Source organism: Mus pahari, chromosome 2 (genome assembly GCF_900095145.1).
Source record: "Mus pahari chromosome 2, PAHARI_EIJ_v1.1, whole genome shotgun sequence".
Classification (NCBI taxonomy): domain Eukaryota; kingdom Metazoa; phylum Chordata; class Mammalia; order Rodentia; family Muridae; genus Mus; species Mus pahari.
In genome coordinates this window covers 99,051,350-99,059,315 of record NC_034591.1, presented here as the reverse complement: position 1 = coordinate 99,059,315, position 7,966 = coordinate 99,051,350, and the positions used below count along the sequence as shown (strand labels likewise).

General features: G+C 46.8%; 2 pseudogenes; both read right to left on the bottom strand.

The window, feature by feature from the left end:
* Positions 1 to 2,302: 2,302 nt before the first annotated feature.
* On the bottom strand, positions 2,303 to 6,659 carry LOC110316848 (annotated as a pseudogene).
* A 53-nt stretch (positions 6,660 to 6,712) lies between these two features.
* Positions 6,713 to 7,005, bottom strand: LOC110316847 (annotated as a pseudogene).
* Between the last annotated feature and the right edge of the window lie 961 nt (positions 7,006 to 7,966).

The window sequence follows — 7,966 nt, the reverse complement described above, 5'->3', positions numbered from 1 at the left end:
TAATACCAAGGAGCAATCTTAAAGTTTTTTGTCACTTTGAAATAGAACACACTATGGATTAAACTTGAAACAGGAAGCCTTGTGTGGGCACTCCTGATTCAAATGCAGTGTGTGGGAGGGTCATTTCATGGAGCTTGGATGTTTACACATGTGAATAAGGAGGTCATATTCTCTCTTCTCTCTGAGAGATGCTGTGTGCCCTGCCCTGGTCTTCAGACTCTTATCTTCCATCAGCTTCTGTAACACGTTTTGGTCCATAGTTCTATCACTAAATTTCAGCCTGCACTCGCTGTGTCTCCTTTATGTGTTCTGCTGCTCTGCTGAAATTATTGATGGTGGAGTCTGAAGGTGTCACATAAAGAATCATGTCCTCTGCAAGCCAGGACTCTGATTTCTTGTTTCCTTTTCACTTCTGTCACTTACTGTGTTACATAGAATATTGAATGTAGGTGGGGACAGTGATGATCTTTTCTTCCAGACATTAGTAAGAATAGTTTGATTTTTTTCTCATTTAGTGTAATATTGGATATTGGTTTGTAATACACAGTTGATACATTGAGATATGTTTCTTCTATTCCAAGTATCTCTGGGGCTATTTACCATCAAGGGACACTGAATTTTATCAAAAGACTTTAGTGTATAAACTGAGATGACCGCGTGATTTCTGTCCTTGAGTCAATTTATTTGTACCTCTGGGATTTTTTTTTTCCTCTTGGATTCTGTTTGCAAGTATTTCATGAGTAATTTTTTGCATCTTTGTTCATCAATAAGTGTGAATTTTCTTGGGTCACCTTTGGGTGAGTTTGTTCTGACCCTAAATTGGCGAGTTATGGTCAATTTGAAGTAAAGGATTGTGTGGTAGCAATTTCCTCCAAGATTAAAATGTCCTATTCTTCAGGGAAGCTCTTTGAGCGGGACGTAAATATCAAAACAGCTTCAGGAAGTTCCTGAAATGGGTCCATGTTCACTAGCTCCCCCCCCTCCCAGTAGTAAACAATACAGACAGTCACTCTCTGATAAGCAAGACAACTGAGACCAGCCCAGATGCTTGGGAAAACAGGAAGGCATCCAGAAAATAAACAGACCAGCTAAGTAGAAGCAGCCTCAAGAAAAAAAAAAAAAGGAAGAGAGAGAGAGAGATGATGATGATGATGATGCCTGGAACAGAATTAGAGCAATTAAACCATCTGAAATGGACACCCTTCATTCTGCTGAGTCACCTGCAGGCTGTGCAGTGCGCTCCAACTTGTCAGCTTTTGTGAGCTGTCAGTGGGCTTTGAGTTATTTCTGTTCCTGTAATTAACCACTCACTCACCCATTTTCCTGTAAGTGACCCCAATAAAACTCATTGATTGGTTCACCAAGTTGGACTTTGGTTATATCCTTCCGGTTTTTTTTTTTTTGTTGTTGTTGTTGGTGGTGGTGGTGGTGGTGGTGGTGTTTTTTTGTTTGTTTGTTTTTTTTGTTTTGTTTTTTTTTTTTTTTTTGTCATGGGCTCCCTCTCTGTGTTAAATAGACATCTCCTCAGGAAAAGTCTGTCAACATTGTAGTCATCTGAGAGGGACTCAGCAGACTCAGAGATGAGCTGGGGAGGAATGAGTGCATGGTGCTGACTCTGGGAAACAAGTCATGAAACCTAGGCTAAGCAGCCTGTCGGACGGAGCACTCCTGGAGGACGTACGGATACATTCTCTCTTTCCTGCATGACATGTTAGTGTGCCTTTTTGCAATGGGAGCAGTTGCATGATTCTTGCTTGGGGTCGTGAGACAGGCAACTGAGGCTGAGCCATCAGGAATAGGAGCGTCTGTGGGAGAAAGGACGGAATGGCAGTCTTTATCTACTTGCTATGGGTGGCATGCCTACTTGAGTCCACCATGTGAATATGGAGATGCCCGGAAATGAGTTAAACAACTTAAGAGGAAATTTAGCAGCCTTCAAATATACATTAGGATGGAGATTTTCTTTCTTTTTTTTTTTTTTAATTTTATTTAGAAAGGCTAACCATATTTGTCATTTTTTCTTCAGCTTTAAGGAAAATAGTTTAAAAAACATAAAACTGTAAATACACTCAAGAGTAACTGCTATTAAACAGTTCTGAACAGGCAGAAAATGTACTTTCCTTTTACAGAAAAGGTTAAATCTGTAATAGCATAATTTATATATAGAAAAAAGCTGGCTTTGAAAACCCAGATTTTTGTACACATAAAACATTTCCCTCCTTTTTCTATACAACACAGCAATGCTTTCTGGGAAGGCTTCTTCATATTACAGTCCTTCCCACAGTTGGCAGTTTCCCCATCATCAGTGGGCTCTAGCAGACAGGGCATTCAGGTCTTTCATGTACGGATGAGCTACCAGGATCTGGTCGATCTTCAGTTTTTGCTCAGAGTCAGGGAAGATCTTCAGTGCCTCCCTCAGCTTGTTGGTCTCTGCAGAAGATCACTGTGCTGGCATGGGAAGGTTCTGCTGCATACTGGGAAGGGTGGCCAGGGGTGTGAAGTGGGACTGCTGGGGAAGCCAAGGGCTTGAAGAGGCCTGGATCTGGGGTGGAGGCTGGTGGCTGGTGTTGGCTACCTGGGTGCTGTGACTCCGGAAGCCAGGGTCAAATGTGCCCACACTTGGCAGGGCATTGAGTAGAGGCTGCATGTGTCTAAGAAAGGCCTCCTTTCGAAGAAATTCTTCTAGCCAAGGTCCGTTTCTTCCCAGAGGGACATCAGGAACCATAAATATGTCCCCCACAAATGTGTACTGAAGCAGTTGTGTGATGTCTGTCGTCCACATTTTGGTTTCTGAGTTGCTTCTCTGACGTCTAGGTTGTTTTGAGACCCACTTTTTGTAATAATTTCTCTCCAGGACACCGACTCAGTCACAGACTCTCTGAAGTTATCATTTGTTACAACTATGCCCCCAGTCCTGTCCGCTAAGTGCAGTAGAAGCCTGTCATCATGAGAAGCAATTCTTTCTCCAAAGACCATCCAGGCAGGAGTTAAAGATAATATTCCAAGCTCCTGGAGCTGGGTTAAGAAGTGCTGTTCTGTGTGTGATATTAGGATCCCGTCTTGTTCTCCACTGCGGGACAAACACAGTGATGTTCCTGTTGCTGAGCTTCCAAAAATACTCAACTGCAATTGCTATTCCATGGCAACTAAAGAACTTTTTCAGACCATGGGTAATTGCAACATTACTTCCATCTATAACAATATGCTTCAAATCTGCTCTTCCTGGCTCGTTTTTTAATTCCAGCTTGTATGGTATTTTTAAGGTGTCTCGAGATCTTTGAACCCCAGTAATTGAGGAATCAATATGATCAGAGGACCCTCCCAATCGAGGCTCAGTAACTGAAGGTGGCAGCTGGGGCAGCGGCAGTGGTGGAGAAAGTGGGGAATATAATTTGGCTTAGGGTGAGGAGAGCTACAGCAGCCAGAACGCTTTTCACAGGCAGGCTTCGTATTATTTGGAAGCAAAGGTTCTGCTTGCTGTTGAAAACCATTTTCAGGAAAAGCTGGGTTTCTCTGTTGGTGCCCTGAAGCTCCCCTTGAAACAAAACTGATGTCTTTAGGGCTGGCAGAGGCGGTAGAGGCCGAGAGGCCATCAGTTTCCAGGTCGACAGTACAACTTGAGTTCTGCTTTGATCCCCAGATTTCATGTTTCTGTCCTACTGGCACTGTTCTGAAAGAATTAACTTTGCAATTTGAGGTAGAGTGTTTAGAGTCTTTGAACGGTAACTGCGAGAATCTCTCCACCATACTTTGCTCTGTGTGACTCTGGGCTTTCTTCGGCGGCGTGGAGTCTGCTGTGAGCTCATTTGTGGTGCTCCCAACCCCTGCACTTCTGCTCTGACTGGCCTCTGGATACACAGTGCAAGGTGGAAAGTCTCCGTCTTCCTGGAACCTTTTCTTTTCTTTTTCAATTTCCTCTAAGAGCAATAATGGTTCTGTAGAAGGCCCATACTCCCTAATGACCTTTTCAACAATCTCTTGGGAATAGCCCATGGTTTTAAAGAAGTTAGCAAGGATATTGTATTCCATTTCTTCTGTAGTGTCTTTTCCATCAGGGCTTAGATTTGTAGAGTTTGAAGCAGGATCGGACAGGTCGATAACTTCATTTCCAGCTGACCCCTTACCATCTGGCAAAAGCTCCCCTTCTGGAACATTCTCTAAGGAAAACTGCTTCTTGGTATGCCTTTCTTCCGCATCATCTGTCTTTGGAAAGAGCATCTTCATCTGGACTTAGGCCATTCACCGGAACAAAAAGCACATCTGGTGAACTAGAAAAGACTGTGTCCATTTGTTTTGTAAGCTCAGAAACAGGGGTCCTAGCTTTATTTCTAGAATCTTCCTGTACAACAACTTTATCTCTAGCAATACTAGGTCCTGTGGCAGCACTCTGTGTGTACTCTGGTGGCCGTACATCTCCAACCGTAATGACATCATCAACTCCTGTTTCAAACAGATTCTCTTCCCCTTGTGTGAGACTCAGTAGTTCCTTCTTCAAGGAAGTAGGCAGAATCAACAGGTCCATTGTGTAACTGTCTGCGTGGGCTTCAACAAACTGTCTGAATTCCCGTTTGATTTCAGACTCTCTCTGATTACTGGGGAGGTTCTCCTTGCTCTCAAAGAGCTTCACAAACTGCTGAATGTGACTCCTGGCCATGACCACAGCTTCAGCGCTTCCTTGGATGCCAGGAAGCCCAGTATCTAAAACACAGAGGTCAGCACAAGTATCCTGAATTAAGCTCTTCAAAAAGAGGCTCTGGGCCCCGACAAAAATGCAGTGCCTTGAGGTAGCACTTAGCACTCTTTCTCCTCCAGCTCTGGCTCGAAGATCCCCTTGATGTACTCCTTGGCGCTGTGCTCCGCGGAGTTGCAGCCAGATGCGCGCGGGCAGCGGCTCCTCCGCCCCGAGGTCGCGGAGCACGGCCAAGCCCACGCCGAACAGAACCTTGATGCGCCCGCGGCTCCGCTTCAGTAGCGCCGCCTTCTCCGCGGGCGCCTTGAACTCATCCAGCACCACCCCGGGCCGCCAAGGCGGGCGCGGCCTCCCGGGGCGCCGAGGGCCGGCGGCGGCGACGCCCCCTCAGCGTGCCGCCGCGGCACCGAGCCGCTCAGGAGGCGTGGGCCGTGCCGGCCTCCTCGCCTGCCCGCCGGCCCCGCTACACCATCACGACGCGGCCGTCGCTGCTTAGTAACTGCGGGCAGAGACTCCCCGCCGCCCCNCTGCCCCCCCCCCCGCCGCCGCCACTACCACCACCATCACAGCCGCCACCAGGATGGAGATTTTCAGCAAGCAGACACAGAGGTTGCCTGCTCTCTGGTTGTATATAGTAAGAAAAGCATCTATGGTTGATATAATGGCCACACAGGAAACTATGAAGGAGGTATAACACAGAAAGAGATACAGCTAGCATCCTCCACAGTATCCTATAATATGACAATTAAGTTAGATAAGCAAGAGGATAAGAGAATAGTAGACACACTATACCCCTCAGATCTGAGCTTTAGTAGAAAAGAAGGAACATTCTATGCTCTGCTATAGGTAGGGCCTAACAGAGTTGCCCAGTAAGAAACCAGGGCAATCAGGAACTATCCAGCACGTGAACTTTTAAAACAAGCAAAGAAAAACCTGTCCCTGCGTGGACTGTGTGGCTGTGAGACACAGGAGGGAAGGGGATCCATCTAACTGCTGTGGAGGCAGAAGAAATGAGCAATGTAACTGGCCATCCTCCCTGAAGGCAAAGGCTGCATAAAGTGAGACAGAATGAGGGAAATCAGTCTCCGATGGACTGTTTTTATCAGACCTACTAGGAACACTTGGTCATCTTCAATCTGTGTTCCCCATAAATAGCTGGGGCCAGAGAACCATAGAAGAGAGGGCTTTCAAGGGAACTATCAAGAGGGTGCTATCAAGGGAACTAGGCATATGAGAAGCTACATTTGAACCCGGTTTACGGGGCCAGATAGAACTCTCCTGGATAGATTGATGCAGCAGGACCTCAAGGCTGGTCTAGAGCTTTAGCAACATTGCTGGGCCCTTTTGGAGGGGTAAAATCTTTCTAAATCAGGAAAGGCGTTTGCAGATCTAAGTGCTTCCTTAGACATACATGCAAAGAGTGTCCATAAAGTAAGAAAAGCAACCTAGAGGGTATAAAAAGACAGAGATGCATGTTGCTAAGTCAGACTAATATGGCTAGATTTGTGTTGAGCCAGAGTTCCTAAAGCAAAAAGTAATAGCTAAATCCTAAACTAAGTAGATGCTGGGAGCCTGGGAAGCCGGAGGAGCAATTCACAGAACACATCTGTGATCCAACAATGCAGGTAAGGACAATCAAGCCTGTCTCAGGGATGGGCAGTTATCCTTCCAGGCCAAGGAGGGGATATTACATTCCACGAAGAGGTAATGCTAGGGATGAAGATGGTTTGCCTATCCAGGATGTGGTAAATGGAGAGGCAACAGCTATGGCTACAGCTGCAGTACCAAGCCAGGGACTCTTGGAGCCAAGGATCCAGCAGGTGTGGCAGGGGAAAGCAGGGCCACATTGCCTCTTGTACCTAGGGAGGTCAAGGCTAATTCAATTCTACTGTGTTTCTTAAGGGTTTAGAGATGGAGGTGTGTCGCGGACCCCTGAACTCTGACCAGCAGAGACAGGGAAGAACGACATAACTGCCATGGCAGGTTCCAAACAGATTTCCTCTTTATCTCCCCGAACAGCTTTTATCCTTTCCCTCTCACAAACTTGGTGTTGTTGATGGCAAATACACAGAGGAAGCCCTCGCCTGTGCGCATGTACTGGTCCCGCATGGCGCTATACTCTTCTTGACCTGATGTGTCTAAGATGTCCAGTAGACATGTCTCCCTATCAATGACCACCTGTTTTCAGTAGGAGCCCTCTATGGTGGGATCGTACTCTTCCACAAAGTGGTTCCGGATCAGCTGGATGATCCGGAACCACTGGCACTCTTGCCCACGGCTCCAGTGCCCACCACCACAAGCTTGTATTCCGTCATCGCTTCTTTCTGCCTTCTCTTCTTTTCTTCTTCTCTTTCTTTTTCTTCTTCATTAGCTGCTCCTGGAGAAAAGTTCTTCACATGCAGCACCAGATGACTTTTCTTCTTTTCGGTCCCCGTACAGGCTACCAGATGTCGCGGACCCCCGAACTCTGACCAGCAGAGATGGGGAAGAATGACACAAAAGCCAAGGCAGGTTCCAAACAGATTTCTTCCTTATCTCCCCGAACAGCTTTTAATCTTTTCCCTCTCACAAACAGCTTTCTCTAACCCTCTCTCTGCTCCAACCAACCCCAACTCAACACTGCAACTCTTGCTCCAACTCTCACCCACCTGAACTGCCTGAACTGTTTACAACCTTTTCCCCCAGCATTCTCCCCCCTCCCTCTGGGACACATCCTGTTTTTTCCCAGCCCTCTTGAGCTCCTTCCCAGCCAGGGGTGCATCCTGTTTTCAGTCCTCTGACCTGATCCCTTCCCCCTCTCCTGGATCCGGTCAGAGTTCAGCCAGGGAGGCCAGTGATAGTCCAGTAACTCAGCAGGCAGACAATCCACACAGGCTCAGCAGCTCAGGTTCTTGCAAACAGGGACCACGGGGCTTGGCACACCCGCTCCCCACAGAGGTGCCATGGAAGATCGCCCGCATATGGGAATGCCCCGTGGTCCCTGGGGTTGTGAAGTTCTGGAATTACCCTGTGCTTGCTATGAATCCATGACAATGGACTTTCAGAGTGCTTCACTAAGATTAATTTTTAACAACACTTAGTTGTGGGATTGTGGCTCAAGCTGTTGCCTTGACATTCCCATCTTCTGGAGAAGGTTTTCTTCTTACATGACATGACATGACATAGACAACCTCTGTATACTATGCAGGTTTGGAAAGTCATGGAAAGAGGCATGCATGTAGGTGGATCTAAAGGAAGAATGGGGGATCAGTCTGCACAAGGTGCAGGGCCCTGACA